General features: G+C 36.8%; 1 protein-coding gene across 6 annotated transcripts in view; it reads left to right on the plus strand.

Annotated features, from left to right (window-relative positions):
• CNOT2 (CCR4-NOT transcription complex subunit 2) overlaps positions 1 to 19260 on the plus strand; it is a 119116-nt gene that overhangs the window by 212 nt on the left and 99644 nt on the right. The window lies entirely within an intron of this gene.

Genomic DNA, 19260 nt, shown 5'->3' on the forward strand with positions numbered 1-19260 from the left:
GGGGTGGTGGACCGGACGTAAAGCGTCGCTGTACTCGGGCCGCTGCAGCAGCAGCTCTAGATCCTAGGCCCGGTCCCGTCCGCGGGCGGTGGGGCTTACCCCAGACTCCGCTCCCCGGGCTCCCGCCAGCGCGGAGGTGCCGCCGCCGCACTGCTTCCTGGGGAAGAAGAGAAGGCGGCAGTGGCGGGGGGCGGGGGGGAGCCCAGGCCCACTTTAGACGGCTCTGCTGCCTGCCTAGCAGCTCCTGCGGTCTCTGGTTCTTCACATTCTCTTAATACATGTACATCATCTGCCACTTGAGTGTGTTTCTGTTTGTGTGTAAGTGTGAGAGAGGGGACACTGGACTGTCTAACGGGCCTCAGGAGCCTCCAGGCCCTGGGATACCGAGTGCTATGCATGGTGGAAGGAGAAGGAGTGCAACTGTGATGCCGCCTCTGCCACCGCAGCCGGAGGCAGAAGCTTCTGTGTTGTGGTAGAGTCTGGATGGTCCTGGGGCGGCGGAGGAACCCGAGACGCTTCTGTCTCTGAAGTTGCAAGCTCTCGGTTTCTACTTCCGCCGGGGCTTCAGCACCTTTTGCTGTCTTAAGTCTAACTTAAAAGTTTCACTGGGGAATTGAATTGGATTAAAAGAGGATCTCATACTTCTTAATTGAGGCGTTGATGTCCGTCATGGAGAAAGCTGCAGACTCTTAGTAATTGGGCCTTAGCGAAAACGATTTGTAGTTTTGCTTTATTAAAGCATCTCCAAGGTTCAGAATTTGCATTTATTCTAGGCCCTGTGGGTACAGAATTACTACCACAAAAGTCTTACATACGGGTACCACTCTCTCGGAAGGAACCTAAACATCAACTTCCTTCGAATCCTAGGAGACATCTTCACTCTTCAACATCCGGAAGATCGAGTGCAACATATTTTGTTTCGTTCACATAAAACTCTTGGTTAAAGAATTCTGTTCCTTTTTAATCATCTGGACAGTTCCCAAAAATTAAGTACACTGAGATGATTCCTTAGAATTTTGAAGAAATAGTAGCAAGTATTGAGTTAAAATCTGTTTAAGAAAGGGAAGCCATACCCGAATTTCATGTTCAGAGTTGAACATTTTTCCTGTAATGCTTGATACTAGAAATTTTTAGAGTTTAGAATCCAAACGCAAATCCTGATTTGCCTTTTGAAAAACAATGTAAGTATGGGGTGGACAGGTGAGATAGAAATTTGAAAGTATCTGTTTACGTTTAGTTTGCGAATACTTGGTATATTTGACAACAGTACTTTTCCAAACGTCAATGATACATCTGCTGAAACTTTGGAAAGCAGCCTTATCCTAAATTTTAAGGGTTGATTAAAAATAGTAGTGTATTGAAATGGCTAAATGTCTGCTAGCAAATTGTTAAATATCTACACTTAGATCTCTTTTCATTGATATGTTTTTAGTGGACCAACATTTATAAATTCTGTGTTGAACTGTTAGGTTTTAGTGCTTTTGTAATCTTAAATTTAAAGAAAAAGAAATACACAATATACTTTTTAAAAAGACAAAACTCCATCCACTTATTTTTTGACTTTGTGAGATCCTCATTTATTTTAAGGTATTTTTCTCCAATTTTTTTTGAGGGCATGAGTTGTAGTGAATTATAGTTTAGACAGGAAGTAAGAAACTGTATTTTACATATTTTTACATCCTAATTAATGCCTCATCAATACAAACAAGTTAATATAAACATTTGTTAGCAGAATCTTTTTGTTCTAAGTATACAGATTATCTGTAACCTAATCTGACTTTACAGAAAGAGAATTTCCTGTTTAAGCAACAAATAGAGCCTTTAAAATTTTTCTTATATTAAAGTAAATTTATGTGGCTGGAAAAATCAGAGTAAAGTGTATGTGTGAGTGATTTTTACCTCTTTCATTTGAGGAGTATCTTGAAGATAAAATTGAACTCAGAATGATACACTCCTCCTCCCCTCCTCCCCACCCCTAATTGCCTTTGATTTTACTTTTGGATGTAAGTTGTTTTTTTTTTTTTTTTTTTTTTTTTTTTTTTTTTTTTTTTTTTTTTTTTTTTTTTTTTTTTAAAGAGATGCATTGTAGTTAATTATTATCTGAAAATTCTCGTTCAAAAACAAGCACTTTAGATTTATGAGTAGATTTCATTGGAAGTGCTTCTAACCCATTTTTTTCGTTTTTGTCTCTTTAGTAGCTATTGGTATCAAAAGTTTGTATATTGGACTGTTGCAGATTTTTTCACAACCCATGAGAAGTTGTAGTTTTACATTTTCAGTGACATACTTCATGAGATTTTCTGACAGGAAAAAAATGCATGCTTCCTAAGTATATGAAATAAGTAGACATTTACTAGACTAGTAAAGACACCTACCTCAGTCTATACATTTTTTGTTGTTTAAGCGCTGTCAAATGGTAATTTTTAAAATTATTAAAAAATATTAAACCAGAAAGTTCATTATGGTCACATACTTAAAAGCAAACTGTAAGATTTGTACTTACTTGAGTAGATATTTGAGGAGAGCTTATGAAGATAGTGATACAGTCTTAGGAAACGATACTACTAAATACTTAGGATTTCATTTGTTACCTGGACCTGTAGTGGATTCTGTAACACAAAGAAGCAAAAGAAAACAGGTACCAGGTAGGGCACTTTTAGAGGCATAGTTAATCTGAGTTATACTGTAAAGTTTGAATGGAATTACAGTATTGATCTAAGAGATCTAGTGTTCTGGATTATGATAGAAGTTACTGTTCTTTTTTAAACTAAGGATTTCTACCTTTGATACTTAAAGGAGTTGAAGTTGATTGTGACTTATACTGGATCTTTTGAAAACAGCTGTACTAAAATTGATACCTGTAGAAAGTTTATCTTTCAAAAGGAGCTCTAAAGTTTTAATTTTTATCTTCGTTCTTTGCATTGAACCCTTCCTTAATCGTAAATAATACATTTTTTTCGGTTTCTTTTGGCATTCTTTGATTTCTATTTTAAAATTCAACTCTTACACAAATCATGCTGTCAAGCCTTGTTCATTTATTAACTTTGCTTATGATATTATGGATGACCTAGAAATAGAATTCTTACTGTGTTTTCTGACATCTTGTTCTCTGAAATACAGATGCAAGTCACTTGGTATATCACTTGGGGGTATGCTGCATTATGAAGTAGTAAAATGGTTTACTATATTTTTTGGTAAGGGCTCATGGCTATCTAGAAAAATTGGAATATTTCCCTTTTCTGAACTCTTTAGTAATTTTGTATATGCCTAGACTCAGAATCTAAGTTCATTTGTATATAATTAGATATTTTGGACATACTTGCCACTTCTCCAAACGTTTTCCTTTCATACATTTGTGTTTTTGCATGTGTGTGTATGTGCATGTGTGTTGGAGTATTTTAAATGTTACCACTTCTCAGTTGGTTGATGTATGTATTCTTTAAAACTCCTATGTAGTGTCATTTCCTTCGTGGAACTTTTCATCATTTTTCAAATCCTTTTGCTGTATTTTTATTTTTGTGTTCTTTGAACTATTATTAATACATCACATTGCATTGTAATTTACTGCCTATCCCTGTCCTCTACCATAACTTCCACTAGACTGAGAGCATTCAAAAGTTAGGACTTTGTCTTGTTTATTTTTACATTTTTGGCACATTTTATAGTGTATAGTACTTAGTAGGTTCTCAGTAAATGTGTATTGAACTGTTGCCACATTGTCATTTGACATTCAGTTTCCCTGATCTGCAGTATCAGAGGCATTTTTGAAAAAGGTGGGCAGAAGGGCATCCTGTGTTTTTTCACTTCCTTGACTCCTTTCTTACTGTTTTGCTTCTTAATTAATTACCTATGAGAAAATAGGTTAACTAGGTTTTTAGAGGATTGTGTGTAGAATTAGTTTGGAGCAAAGGGAAGACGGTTACTAATGAAGTGATTAATATCCTGCTCTGCTTGTGGCAGAATGTTTACGATTGTCTTTTTGTTGTGTTTTGTATGGCAGTGGTCATTAATTGAAGGAGATTTTTTTAAATTTGTATGAGGGAGTCTTGAAAAAATTTAGTGTGAGAAAATTACACATGGATTTCAGATTTTGTTTTTACACCAAAATAAGCACATACTTTTTTTTTATTCCCCATGAACTTTTTGAAGTACTCTCATATTTACAAGGTAATGCATGTTTATCAGGGCTAAGCCTATAGCTCCTGTTAGATTTGGGTTTTTGGAAGTTTAGGGCCTATTTATTTATTTATTTTTTCTTCCTAATGCCTGGTCCAGAACTTAGTGCAAAATAGGTGTTCTCTAGTTTGCATACCTTTGTCCTTAGGAAAATAAGGTGAGATATTTAAATGTATTTTTATCTCAGATGCCAAATCCAAAAATTTCTGAAAATGGACTCCCTGGCCCCGCCCCCCCTTCTTAAAAAATAAACAACAAGCTTAGTGGCAAGTTTCAACTGGAATTGATCTCTTAACCTACTTTTGCAGTATTTTGATGTGGAAATACTAGTTTGCTTGTAGGTCTAGACCTTCCTGGGAGGTATGTCATAAATAATGTATACAGTATATTACCCTTGTAAATGATGAAAAATTCTAATTTTGAGAATCATCTGGCCTTTTAAAGAGTTTGGATAGGAGATTGGGAGTCAGTTTCATGGCCATTTTAGAGATATACAAATCAAAACAAGAATACATGACTCCCAAAATTGCATTTAGTAAAGATGCTAACATTTGACTTACAGTTTAGAAATTAGGTCTCACTTGCTTGTGTATTTTCCAGAGACTTTTTATAATGACTCAGAGCTACAGAGAGTGTATATTTTTAAAAGACAATTTGATCCAGTTTTAAAGACACGAATCTTTGCTTTGCTTTTACTGAATGGAAATATTTTCTTAGGGGAAAGTAGATGAGAATACACACAGTAAATTTTACTATGCCAAGGAATGATAAAATAAGCATGAGAAAAATTATGTCTTGGCAATTTGAGTAACAATGAATAGACTTCCTTTTTTTCATATTGATATAACATGTTTTCATTTACATAGTCAGATGTAGAAACATAACTCCATTTTGTGTCAGCATCTGGACAAAATGTAATGACTGATTATGTAATACAATGTGTTTGAGGGAGGAACATTTGGTTTTGTGTTATATCTGGCAGGAATGTGCTTTTGTGTTACTTTTTACATTGTAAGTTATAATGCTTATCCTGCATACACATTTCCTACTTAATTTTGTGTGCTTGAGGGTCTTTCGTAGATGAGTAAAATAACAATACTCATTAAGTTTACCATGCCACTAAAAAGACCTGGTTCTTTTTTACTTTACTACTTGATATTTCTAAAATGATTTATGTCTTACAAAGCACTTTTATATATACCTTATCTCAATTTTGTATGGTTGCCATTTTGATGTTAACTTTTAAAATAAGTTTAAGATTTAATGTTAACATTAACAAAGATCAAGCTGTTTTGATCAACATGAAAATTAGAAGTTGGACAATACGGCCATTTTTGTTCTCAGACTGGCCACAGAGTCTGATTCTTTTTTCATTTATTTTAGTGCTGATCTACAGAGAAAATCCTAGTTTATTGAATAAAGTAATTTTAAATGGAAGGTTTTTTTTTTTTTTCCATTGGTTGTCCTAAAGACCCAGGATTTTTTTTTTTTTTTTGAGAGGTTTTTGCTATAGGGTGTGTGCTCTCGCCAGACAAACAGAGAGACAGAAAGCGAGAAATCACCCCCCAGGGGGGATGGCCATGCCGCAATCCCTTCTCCTCCATTCTCCTCTCGGGGTCTTGGGCATGCACGCACACGTGCCCAGTGTGAGTTTAAGCCACCGGGTCTAGGACTCGAACCGCGGTCGACTACGTGGGAGTCCAGTGACATAGCCATTACGCTAACTGCTGGTCCCAAGACTCAGGATATTTAATGAACTTAATGGAGAAGTTTGAGAATAGGGAATTTTTGTTTCAACCTTGGTTTTCTGACACAATATCTAATAACTACTCAGATTTTTGAAAAATTATAAGTATTCATTGAGAAACCCCAAAAGCTTAATAGGTAAGAATATGATGAGCAGTCTTAAAAAGTTCATGGAAAGTGTGTACTATGGAAAACTACACGTGGGTTTCAGTTTTTTTGTGTGTGTGTGTGCCCAAGTAAACTCATACCTTAATTCCATTTTTCCACACCCTTTAACATCCATTTGTACATTGTAAGAAGTATAGATAAGTGAATATTATATTGATGCCACATTTTACATATTGCATAGTTCTGCAAGGAGCTGGACAGAAAGGCCTTGAATTTTGCCTTGATTTGGTTGTTTAAGTAGTACTTTACAGATGTAGTTTTTATGATTTTATGTGTGTGTAGCCCGAAGTCAGAAGAAGTTAGAGCTATAGCCTTTCTAACCTATGAACACTTGTGAAAAATTATCAATGCACTTTTTTTGTGTACATGTGTGAATCACCTGTTCTAAAATAGATTTATATGTGTAAAATGACTGACCCAGTGCTTTAGTGAAATTGTGAAGTACAAATTTATGAAACACGAGTTACGTTAAAGCATAGTTTGAGAGCCAGTGGACTTGATCACTAAGGTCACTTCAAACCCTATCATTCTGTGTTTTTAAGAAGTTGGCTCAATTCTCAGACGGTCATGTGGGAGTCCAGCAACTGGTAGGGCAGCCCTGCTGTAGTAGCTAAGGAGACTGTGCTGTTCATAGTCCCAGACTGATGGCTTGGGAAATATGCCTGGTGTGTATGCATGTATACCCAAAAACAGGGATTGTGGTGGCCTGGTCATCCCCCTGTCTCTCTCTGTTTCTGGCCAGTACACATACCCTATGGCAAATTTAAAAAAAAAAAAAAAAAGATTTTTTTTTTCTCTTTACAGTTGCAAAATTAGTAGAATTTACTTATTTTGATTAGCATTTCAGTAGAAATTGTTTCTATTAAGTTTAAATTTTAGGCTCTACCAGTTGAATGTTAATGGCCGTCTAGATATTTTCAACCAAATCCTTAAGTAATTTTTTTTTGAGAGTTTTTTTTTTTTTTTTTTTTCACTATAGGGCGCGTGTGCTCGCCAGACAGACAGAGACAGAGAGACAGAAAGTGAGAAATCACCCCCTAGAGGGGATGGCCACGCCGCAATCACTTCTCCTCCATTCTCCTCTTGGGATCCTGGGCACACATGCACACGCGCCCGGCATGGGTTTTAAGCCACCGGGTCCGGGACGCGAACCACTGTCGACTATGCGGGAGTCCAGCGACATAGCCATTATGCTAACTGCTGGTTCCCAATCCTTAAGTAATTTTAATGTTTATTCTTCGCTAGAAATTACTGTGAGTGCTGGGTATATAGTTGGGTCAAGACAGGTTTTTCCTTTTGTTTAGCTAAAATTCTAGAGGAGACAAACAATAAGAAAAAAAACAAATGTTATTTCATATAGTGGTAAGTGCCCTGAAAAAACATGAAAGGGATAAGGTACTGCAGTTGATGAGGAATCTAAGAAAGAGATTACTTTAAGAAAGGTGATGATTGAAGCCCTCTCTGTGGAGATGCCCTTTGAGTGAAACTGTAAAAGGAGAAAGTCATGAACAAATCTGGGTGAATGGTTTTGCAGGCAGGAATAGGAGATCCTGAAAAAGGATTAAGTTTTGTGTGTTTGAAGATGAAGTTTCATAAGCAGTTATTTAGTGCTTCCTACATAAATGATGGTCAACTCTCAAGGGGAGAAGAGATGATGAAGACATACTCCTTGTCTTGCAACCGCTAAAAATACTGTGGTAGGCCATAGAATAGGGATTATTTTTTATTAAGACACCTTGAAAATGATTTATAGCTCTGATGGAATTGGAATCTTAGTGGACAGTTATGTGGGAGGGCAAACTTAAAACTTTTTCTGCAATTCATGTGTTTTAGAATAGTAATCATAACCTTAAAGAGTTTGTAGTTTCGTGGGGCTGGCAGGTGACGTGGTGGTTAAGGGTTCTGGACTTCCACTTGGCAGACCGCGTGGTTTGAATCCTACACCTGTTGACTTGCCTTCACGCTCTTGCTCTCTCACTCTGTCTCTCTATCTCATCAAATTTTTTAAAGTAAATAAAGTTAAATAAAATAACCTTTTAAAGAAAGAGTTTGTAGTTTTGTGAAGTTTAAATAGTAGACTTTTCTTAGAAATAGTAATGATTTTTATGTTTATTTCTGGTACATTTCAGTAAGTGTTACTGTGTGGTGTGTACTGTTATAGATGCCCTGAATTAGAAACATGCTAGGTTAGGAAGCCCTTTAACAGCTTTGTTTGAGGTAGTTAATGAGTTTGATTTCAGGGAGGTGATGCTTTACTTGGGTTCTGAAAGGTGATTTGGAGTATGATAGGTGGAGAAAAGTAGGGAATTAGCATTGCAAATACACAACTAGGAGAATATGCTGGATTTGAAGTATGGCTAGGTAGTCCTCTGGCTTTTGATGGAGTTCCTGGACCTCTTAGAAGTTAGTTGAGAGAGTGAAGTGCAGCCACTGTATGAGAAGTATTTATCTTTTTTAAAAATTTTTTTGGGAGAGGTTTTTGCTATAAGGTGCGTGTGCTCACCAGACAGAGACAGATAGCGAGAAATCACCCCCCAGGGGGGATGACCACGCTGCAATCCCTTCTCCTCCATTGTTCTCTGGTGATCTTGGCCACGCACGCACACACGCCCGGCCTGAGTTTTAAGCCACCAGGTCTGGGTGGCGAACTACGGTCGACTACATGAGAGTCCAGCCCAGTGACATAGCCATTACACTAACTACTGGTCCCCACAAGTATTTATCTTTTACTTAAAGAGGGAGCCGTCAACTCTTTCTAGTTTTCTTTTTTTTTAAAAAAAAAAAAAGGGAATGATAATCAGATTTGTTCAGGGAAAATTTTAGATCTCACATTGAGATGATTTATGATTGAAATTACAAACTTGATGTGTAGTATATTTGTCAAAGTTTGGAGGATTGTTTTCTTTCCACTAGAGAAATGGAGTATATTGTAGTCATATAAGCAGGGTTTTTTTTATTGTTGTTAAGAATTGTATGACTTTTTTTTTTTTTTTTAGAGGTTTTTGTTATAGGGCGCATGCGCTCGCCAGACAGAGAGAGACAGCTAGAAAGCGAGAAATCACCTCCCAGGGGGATGGCCATGCCACAATCCCTTCTCCTCCATTCTCCTCTCGGTATCTTGGGCACGCACGCACACGCGCCCGGCGCGAGTGTAAGCCACCGGGTCCGGGACTCGAACCGTGGTTGACTACATGGGAGTCCAGTGACATAGCCATTACGCTAACTGCTGGTCCCAAGAATTGTATGACTTTGAAATTGTGTATTTTGTATCTTCTAGAGAGCTTGTCCTATCAGTACATATAAACCACTGCCAGTATCAACCATAAATGAATGGAGTTTGTTACACAAGTTTTGGGGCAGGCAGTTGAACGTTGTTATTTGACATACTTGCAGACATGAGATTTAACATTACTTGGATAAATTAGAAAATTTTCCCAGAAAACTCCATTAGTGGTAAAATCACTCAGAGTGCCTAATACCTATATTACTAAAAGTTATGATATTACAGTATTACATATGCATCTGCAAGTACATATATGTGTTTGCATTAGAATGTTATAAGTAATGTTTAGTTGTATATTTATTTGGTGTTGCTGTTATTATTTGTTAATTCTAACATACAAAATGAATCTCAAATTAATTTTAGGTAAGCAGAATTGATTCCCTAAGAATGTATTTTGAACAAATTATTACATGGATAGTGTGTGTTATAAACCCTTATCATAGTCAAAGTTAATGTTTTTGTCTTGATTTGGAGCTGCCCAAGTTACCTAATGGTGTATTTAGTTCATGTTGTGACGGAATAAAATGGAGCTGATTATAACTACCTTCTATTAAAGAGACTTAATTTTTTTAACCAAGAATTTTGTTTAAGTAACATTCTGTGAAATATTACATGTAGTGTTTTTTTTCTTTTCTTTCCTTTTCTTTTCTCTTTTCTTTTTAAAATATCAGACAGTATGTTCACTTGCCAGAGGGAGAGAGCAAAAGAGCATTCCTCAGTGGGGCATGGACACACCACAATTTTTTTTCTCCATTCCTCCAATCTGTCCAGATTCTGGGCATGCACACACACATGCCTGGCAAGTTTTTAAGCTGTGAGGGTGAGGATTCAAGGGACTGTCAACCATGTAGGATTCATTTCCTTATGCACAGCATTTAACTGCTATGATGCTTGGCTGGCCCATGTGTATTTTGAATAACAGAAATAAATCTCAGCATTGCTCTTGCAGAACTTGGCACAGTACAGAGCATGTTATAAGCATTTAGTAGTTTCTTTGTTAAATGAAATAAACCTCCAGGGCTAGGAATCAAACCCACCTATGCCTACCATTTACAACCTGACTAATGTGGGGTTATCTGCAGCAGTTTCCTTATCTGTTCTTTAGTTTTCCTTTAATGAACAAAGTATCTTCTCTCAGGCATGGTTAGTAGCTTAAATATGATCCTGTATAACTCGTGGCAGATTCTTAACACTGTTGGTTCCCATTCCTTTTCCTTTATGCAGAGCAAATATTTCCCAAATTCTTAACATTGTGAAGAAGAACTTAATATAGCAGCTATTTTTTATTTTTTGAAAACTGAGAAAATTGGGCCACTTACCTGCCTTTGAGTATATACTCTTATTAAATAAAGAGATTATGTATTATTATTATTATTATTATGTATTATTAACAAAGAGATAATGTATTATTTTGGAAGGACTCCATTCTTGGATTCAGAAGATGAGTTCTGTGCTCCATGAATTTAATATTTATATTTCCCTGGACAAATAATTAACATTTAAGCTTTTTAGAACTTGCTTTCTCTCACTGTTGTTGATGACAATTGAGATAATGAAAGCAAATGTGTTTGGGCAAGTGTAAAGCTTGTGAAAGTATTATAATAATGATTCCTGATTATTAGTTGTAATGAAAAAAGTAGAGTAAGTTGTGTGATTGATTCAGTCATTCTTTTTATCTTGTGTTGGTGCTTCATTCATGCAGTTTGCCTTTTATGCATTTTTAAAAAAATATTTATTCATTTATTTAATTCCATTTGTTACCATTATTTTTAATTTGACCAGAGAGAGAGAAGGGAAAGTGAGAAAGCAAGCCACCAGTTCCAGGACTTGAACCACAGTAGGACATGTGGGAGTCCAGGGCCTTTAACCACTATGCCACCTGCTGGCCCTATCTTTTATGCACTTTTTTTTGAATTAAGTATCTAGCTTATTGAGCTTTTGAGAGAGAGGAGTTTGGAGAGCTTGTTAGAATGGAGAAAAATGGTTCTTCTGTGTTCATAATAAACAGACCTGTTAATAGTAGGGCATTTTTGCATGTCGAAGTGCTGATGCATTGTGTTAAGTATATATAGCTGTAAGTCTACCTCATCCTCGTTCTTTATTAAGAGTGAAAGATTATGAACATCTTTGGGTTATTCTCACTTTTTTTTGTGGCTGTATTTTTGAACTTTTTCTATGTCACTTTTGGTCAAGCATACTTTTGTGACTGTGATGACTTTTTTTTTTAAGAGATTTATTTGTAAATTATAATTTTTTTTGAGAGGTTTTTGCTATAGGGGGCATGTGCTTGCCAGACAGACAGAGAGAGACAGAGAGGCAGAAAGCAAGAAATCACCCCCCAGAGGGGATGGCCACGCCGCAATCCCTTCTCCTCCCTTCTCCTCTTGGGATCTTGGACACGCATTCACACGCGCCTGGCGTGAGTTTAAGCCATCGGGTCCGGGACACGAACCGTGGTCGACTATGTGGGAGTCCAGCGACATAGCCTTTACACTAACTGCTGGTCCCATAAATTATAGAGCATTGAGAATGTCAGTAGTTCGAAACTGTTGTGTATTCCATGAATGGTGCCAATAACTTCCACTTTGTTTCTCCCTTAAGTCTGTAAAATCTCTTTGGATACTGAGTCTTTTGAAGCATTAAAAGTAAATACCATATAAGGAAAGCAGAATAGTAATAGCTGCATTAGCAAAGTAAGAAGAGTGAATTACAGAGTAATGAACTTGGAAAAATGATTGTTGTGCATTGAAAAAAAAGCATTGCTTTTAACTGTCATCCTTATAAATCTAATTACTGATAATAAGTATTTGTTAAGTCTGCTCATTATTTAAGCTTGTATTCATAACTATGAAAAGCCACTTCCAAGTAAAATACTTTTCCTGAAAACATACAGTACTAAAACTCTAGTAACTGGAATCCTTTCTCTTCCAAATTCTGTTAGGCTGCCCTTTCATTTTTTACATATTAACTAAAGTAAATAATTTAAAGTTCAACAAAAAATTAATATTTAAAATGTACATTTATTATCTTTGTATTTTATTTTTAAGATACAAACGTTATAAACTCTTTGGGAATCTATAGATCTTGGTCAGAATATGCCCTTTAGGGAACCAGCAGTTAGCGTAATGGCTATGTCGCTGGACTCCCATATAGTTGACCGCGGTTCGCGTCCCGGACCCGGTGGCTTAAAACTCGCGCCAGGTGCATGTGCGTGCGTGAGTGCCCAAGATCCCTAGAGGAGAATGGAGGAAAAGGGATTGTGGCATGACCATCTCCCCTGGGGGGTGATTTCTCACTTTCTGTCTCTATGTCTTTCTGTCTGGCGAGTGCCCGCGCCCTATAGGGAAAAACCTCTCCAAAAAAAAAAATATATATGCCCTTTTATCATTTTGGTGACTTTAATAATGATTGTCAGGCACAGCAATATATTCAGATACCAGATTTTTAGTTACACCCCTAACAATTGGTGTTCAAAAGAAAATGATAATTTATGAGCCCTTTAAAATAGTTTCTAATATCAGAATTTTTTTATAGGTAATTTGCTGGAATTAACTAGAAATAACCAAGTGAGTTTATTGTTTAGTCTACGTTTTAAGCTATATGAATAATAAGATTTTATTTTTAAATATGCCAGCTTTGGACAAATAATGTACATATTAATGTCACAATATGAGAATTTTATTTTCCTGTCACTATTTTAGAAATGCTTTATCTTTATTTCTGATTTATCAATTGGTTCATAATAAGAATAGTTAAATTTTTTTTGTTTGTAACTTTTATTATTATTATTTTTTAAAGAATTATCATTGAATTTTATTTATTCATTCATTTATTTTAATTTGACTAGAGAGAGACAGAGAGAGAGAGAGAGGAGGGAAAGTCTGAAAGCAAGCCACCAGATCCGGGGCTCGAATTGTGGTCAGCAATGTGGGAGTATCCAGCACCTTAACCACCATGCCACCTGCTGGTCCCCTATTTTTGTTTCTTTTTAAGAGAGATTTTTGCTATAGAGTGCGTGTGCTCACCAGAGAGACAGAAAGCAAGAAGTCACCTCCAGTGGGGCTTGGCCATGCTGCAGTCCTTTCTCCATTCTTCTTTTGGAATCTTGGGCATGCACGCACACAAACCTGATGTGAGTTTTAAGCTACCAGGTCTGGGACTTGAATTGCTGTCAACTACTTGGGAGTCCAGCAGTGCAACCATTATACCATCTACTGGTCCCTCTGATTCTTGTTTGAAGTAATGATTTGAAGTTTTATATGTGTGGGACTTCCACTTAAGAAATTCTGAGGTGAATTTTTTATTTCATTTAATTTTTATTTTCCCTTACTATGTTTTAATATTTCCAGAGAGGGACACAGAGAACAGAGAGCAAGAGGGAAAGTGAGAAAGCAAGCACCCAGGTCTGGGACTTGAACCATGGTCGGGCATGTGGGAGTCCAGCGCTTTAACCACTTACAACATCTGCTGGCCCCATGTTTATTTTCTTAGGAAATACTTGTAGTTTTCATTACTTGTGATATTGTTGGTGTTATATGGGTAATAATGGTCTCATAGAATGGATTAGAAAGTATTTGGTTGCCTCTGTTTTTGGAAGAGTTTGTGTAGAATTGGTAATTTTTATTTATTTATTTTTTTAATGCTTGGTGGAGTTCACCAGTGAAACAATCTGGGCTTGTGATTTTTCTCTGTAGGGTATTTTAAAATTAGTAATGAAATCTTTCTACTTGTCATAGTCCTATTCAAATCACAGTCTGTGACTGTCTAGGGATTTGTCCATACTTCTTGATGTTTAATTTGTTTTCATGAAGTTGTCCCTTTATAATAATTCTTATGTGTGTAAGATTAGGAGTAGTATAGCCTGTTTCTTTCCTGATTTTTAGTACTTTTGAGTTTTCTCTTTTTTTTTCCTCTTTGTCAGTTTGCTTGAAAGTTTGTTAATTTTGTTTGTATTTTTTGGCGATTAAAAACATTTTGATTCTCTCTTGGATTTACTTTTTCTATCTGTTATTTTCTTCTATTTGCTTTCAGCTTAGTTTGCACATCTTTTTTGTAATTTTTTGAAGGTATGGAAAATTAAATTGGTGATCTTCATTTTTTTAAATGTAGGCATTTAAAACTATAAATTCCCCTCCATTTACTTTTGCTATCTGTTTTCTTCTATTTGCTTTCAGCTTAGTTTGCACATCTTTTTTGTAATTTTTTTGAAGGTATGGAAAATTAAATTGGTGATCTTCATTTTTTTAAATGTAGGCATTTAAAACTATAAATTCCCCTCCAAGCATTGCTTTCACAGTATCATGTATGTTTTAGTATCTTAGGTTTTTGAGTTTATTTCTTCCAAACTATTTTCTGTTTTTTTTTTCTTTTTTTTTTCTTTTACTTATTGGTTATTTAGAGGAGTATTAATTAACTTCCACTTACTTGTGAATTATCAAAATTTTATTGTCATTATTTCTAATATTATTCCATTGGATTTTGGGAACGTACTTTGCAAAAATTTTTGTCTTTTTTAAGGAAGCTAGACAGTGGTTTAACAGTAAAATGTGATGCTCTGTGAGGTTCATCTACATGGAAGATTCCAGGCTCACATTCAGAGTACATTGGACCTAGATGTGCTTATTATGATCCAGGACTGGCCAAGGCTGGCTATAGATTGCAATATTTATTGAGCCCCTGTTGAGGGTGCTGTGTGTGTATTCCTCCCTCCCAAAAGTAAATAAGCTTAGAAAATAAATACTAAGATTTGATTATGACCTATGAAGTTTTTCTGGAGAATATTTCATTAGAATTTTTAGAATTTGAGAAGAATATATTTTGCTGTTTTGCTCTCTCTCTCTCTCTCTTTTTTTTTTTTTTTTCAATTTACCAGATGATGTGTGTGTGCTTGCCAGAGTGGTAGAGAAAAGAAAAAGAGATAGAGAATGCATCCCCTCCTTGATTGTGGTCATGTTGCAGTCCTTTTTTCTCCCACTTCTCCATCCCATCAGGGTTTTGAGTGAACACACACCCAGTGTATTTTCAAGCTGCTGGGGCTAAGATTCAATCCATGGGTAGCCATGTGGGCTCTGGCTTTCTACATGTATAACTTAACCACTGCACTATGGGGCCAATCCTCTATCTTTAATAATAACTTAAAATCTTATTTTTAAAACACTAATACAGAAGTTACTCCTTGTCTTTGACTTTATTTTTCACAGTCTAAAAGTATTAAACTGGAAAATTCCAGTAATAAACAGAATTTTTAAGTTGTATGCCATTCTGAGTAAGTGAGAAACACTCCCCCCACACACCTCCACTAGGGAGGATGGCCACACTTCTCTAATCTCCTCCTGGGATTTGGGGCATACATGCACATGTACCTAGTATGGTTTCCAAGCTACCAGGTCAGGGTCTTGAACTATAGTTAGCCATGTGGGAATCCAGTGCTTTACCACATCGCCTGCTTTGAGGCCAGTCTTTAATGTTTGTTTTTCTTAGTTGTCTCTAGCCCTAGTTCTGTTTGGTAAACTAGTTGATCTGTGATTTAGCTTGCTCTCTTGTAGTTAACAGCTTTTTTTTAGTTGCTCTCTCAAAATCTCCTTTTTTAAACAAAAAATAATTAAATTTTGTTACAGGACACCTGTGCTTCCCAGAAAGCGAGAACATAAATGAGAAAGTACCTCACCTCAAGGGCGATAGCCATGCTCTATTCTTCTCTCTGTATGCTGGACTTGCACATACATGTTTGGCATGACTCCTAAGCCAGTGGATCAGGACTTGAATTGCGTAGCAGGCTGTGTGGGGTCTGGCTGCTTCAACCACCATGCTACTTGCTGACCTTGAGAGTACCCTTAAACTTGAACTTCCCTAGGCTCTGTTACTAATAAAGTCAGTTCCTTTAGGCATCATTTCAGAGTTCTCTGCTTCTAAGACTGCTTCTCTGCAGCAAAATCTCTGAGCCACTAGTTAGGCAAGGTGGTAGCCTCTGGTCTTTTTTTACTTATGTGTCCTTATGTGAAACCTCTATCATGTGAGTGAGATAACTTAAAGGCAAATGGGGTCCCAGTATTCTAAGACTGTTTGTTGTTATTCATTTTTTTTTATTTGTTTGTTTGTTTGTTTACTTTTAAGCCAGAAAGGGACTGAGTGAGAGAGAGAAAGTGAGAATGCAAGTAGCCAGGTCTGGAACCCAAACCTCAGTTGGCCTTTTGGGAGCCCAGTGCTGTTAACCACCATACCACCTGCCAGCCCTTGTTTGTTGTCTTTAGAGTAGAACCTCTGCCTGCATTTTGAGGGTGGTGGAGAGAGTTGGGGGAGATAAGTTAGAAGAAATGTTGTGTTGGGACCAGCAGATGGCATAATGGTTTTGTCTATGGACTCCTACATAGTCGACCCGGTTCGAGTCCTGGACCCGTTGGCTTAAAACTTCTGCCAGGCACATGTGTGTGTGTGCCCAAGATCCTAAGAGAAGAATGGAGGAGAAGGAATTTTTCACTTTCTATCTCTGTCTCTCTGGGAACACACATGCCCTATAGCAAAAATCTCTTGGTTGGGGGGGGGTAAAGAAATGTGTTGTTTTTGGTAGTGTTACCCTCATAAAAATAAGGTCAGAAGTATTCCATCATGTTCTATTTTCTGGAAAACATTGTATCAAATGAATATTATTTCTTCTTCAAATGTTCAGTGGAATTCACTGACGAAATTGCCTGGGTCTGGAGAGTATATATTTTTTGTTTGTTTGTTTGTTTGTTTTTTTACTATGAGTTCAATTTTTTTCAGTAGATTTAAGACTGGATTTTCTCATTCAAGAATAAGTTTTGGTAGTCTGAGGTTTCTGAGGAATGGGTCCATATCATGTAAGTTGCTTAATTTATTTGTATAGAATTGTTCTGGTACCTCTTATTTATTTTTTATTTTTTTGGGAGAGGTTTTTGCTGTAGGGCACGTATGCTTGCCGGAAAGACAGAGAGAGACAGAAAGTGAGAAATCATCCCCCCCGGGGGGATGGACAAGCTGCAGTCCTATCTCCATTCTCCTCTTGGGATCTTGGGCACCCATGCATACGCACCTGGCGTGATTTTAAGCCACCAGGTCAGGGACTCGAACCGCGGGCAGCCATATGGGAGTTGAACAACATAGCCATTACACTAACTACTGGTCCCCCTGGTACCTCTTTTATTATCTTTGAGTTCTATAGTGATGGATTTTTCTCTTATTCTGGGTAGTGGTAGTTTCTGACTTTTTCTTTGTCAGTCTGCCTTAACAGTTTAGTGATTTTAGTAATTTTAAAGAACTAGATTATCAAATTTTTTTAGTTCCTTTTTTCCTTTTTAATTTTTATCCACTAACTGGTCTTATTTTCTTCCTTGACTTTTTGTTCATTTTGTCTTTCTTTGATAGTCTTTAAAATTTTTATTTATTACTATTTTAAATTTGGCTATAGGGCACGTGTGTTCACCAGAGAGAGAGACAGAGAGAGACAGAGAGAGAAATGGAGAAAGTAAGAAAGCAAGCCGCTAGATCCTGAGCTTGAACTGCGATTTCCATGTCACTATGCCACCTACAGGCCCCCTTTTGTAGTTCTTTAAAGGTATAAGCTTAGATGGTTAACTTGATCTTTTCTTTTCTCCCCAAATTTAAACACTTAAAATTGGCCCAGCTTGGTATGGTAGCACAGTTGATAGCAAACGGAATTGTAGTTCTCCAAGTCACATGGCTGATTTCTGGGTTCAGATTCCTGGATTTGGATACTTGGGTTTACCTGAAACACGCAAAATAAATGCACACGTGCCCAGAATCCTAATGAGCTGGGGAAGGGAGGTTATGGCATGATGAGACCCTGCCAAGGTGATTCCTTCTTTTTTTCTTATTCCCATGCACTATCACTATTACGAATAAAATAAACTTTGGAAAAAAATTATAAAGTTCCCCTTGTGCACCCTTTTAGCTTCATTCTGTAGTTTTATTTTTATATGTGGTTAGTTTTAATAAATATTTTTTTTAATTTGCCAAAGGGCACATGCTCTCACCGGAGATATGTGTATATGTGTTTGTATATATGTGTTTGTATGCACACACTTAAATATACACATTTGTGTGTGTGTGTATATATGTGTATATATATATTATATATATATATACACATACATACATACATGTGAGAGAGTAATAAAGTGAGAAAGCACCCCACATGGGGAATGGTCATGCTGCATTCTCTTTTCCTCTATTTTTCCGTCCTTTCAGAATTTTGGGCATGTGTGCCTGTGCCCATGCACACCTGGCATGGTATTCAAGCCGCTGCGTCCAGGACTTTAACCACACAGTTGGCTCTGTGTGATCCAGCCACCTTAACTGCCACATCACAGGTTGACCCCAAAAAAATATTTTTAAGTTTTCCTTTATAGTGTCTCTGTGACTTATGGATTATTTAGATATGTGCAGTTTAGTTTATATATGTTTTTTTTATTTCCTAGCTTCTAAAATATATCAGTTTCTATTGTAATAGAGAACATTCTTTGAGTGGACTCGACTGCATTAAATATTTTTATTTTTGTGTTTTAATGACCTAAGATGTGACTGACTTCAATAACTATTTTAGCTCCTCTTTTAAAGAATTTAATATGTCGTGGGACCAGCAGTAGGTATAATGGCTATGTTGCTGAACTCCCATGTAGTTGCCTACGGTTCAAGTCCTGGACCCAGTGGCTTAAACTCACACCAGGCGCTTTTGCGTGCAGGCCCAAAATCCTGAGAGGAGAATGGAGGAAAAGAGATTGCAGCGTGGCCATCCCCCCTGGGGGTGATTGCTCGCTTTCTGTCTCACTCTGTCTTTCTGGCGAGCGCACGCACACTATAGCAAAAACCTCTCCCCCCCAAAAAAAAAAAAAAAGATTTTAATTTGTTGT

The sequence above is a fragment of the Tupaia chinensis genome, unplaced genomic scaffold (genome assembly GCF_000334495.1).
Source record: "Tupaia chinensis unplaced genomic scaffold, TupChi_1.0 Scaffold000168_1, whole genome shotgun sequence".
NCBI classification, from domain to species: domain Eukaryota; kingdom Metazoa; phylum Chordata; class Mammalia; order Scandentia; family Tupaiidae; genus Tupaia; species Tupaia belangeri.